Here is a 215-nt window from a genome sequence, read left to right on the forward strand (position 1 = left end):
CTCAGTTTAAATGTATTGTATGAATTGCCCTTACTATGGAATAAAAAATACGGGGTGTCTATTTACATTTAGTTAAAAGTGGCTGTAAATCATCAGCTCCAGTGGAGCAGATGGATAAGTGTGTGTAGTTGGCTTTTTGACGCGATCGACCCGGCCAAACTTTTTTTTCCTCCCTTTTCAAATCTCGTATTAGCAATGGATTCTATTTACACTAA

At 37.2% G+C, this 215-nt stretch overlaps 1 protein-coding gene across 2 annotated transcripts in view; it reads right to left on the minus strand.

Annotated features, from left to right (window-relative positions):
• LOC107697019 (synaptotagmin-2-like) overlaps positions 1-215 on the minus strand; it is a 30,841-nt gene that overhangs the window by 5,282 nt on the left and 25,344 nt on the right. The window lies entirely within an intron of this gene.

The sequence above is a fragment of the Sinocyclocheilus anshuiensis genome, unplaced genomic scaffold (genome assembly GCF_001515605.1).
Source record: "Sinocyclocheilus anshuiensis isolate Anshui unplaced genomic scaffold, SAMN03320099.WGS_v1.1 scaffold130, whole genome shotgun sequence".
NCBI lineage: Eukaryota > Metazoa > Chordata > Actinopteri > Cypriniformes > Cyprinidae > Sinocyclocheilus > Sinocyclocheilus anshuiensis.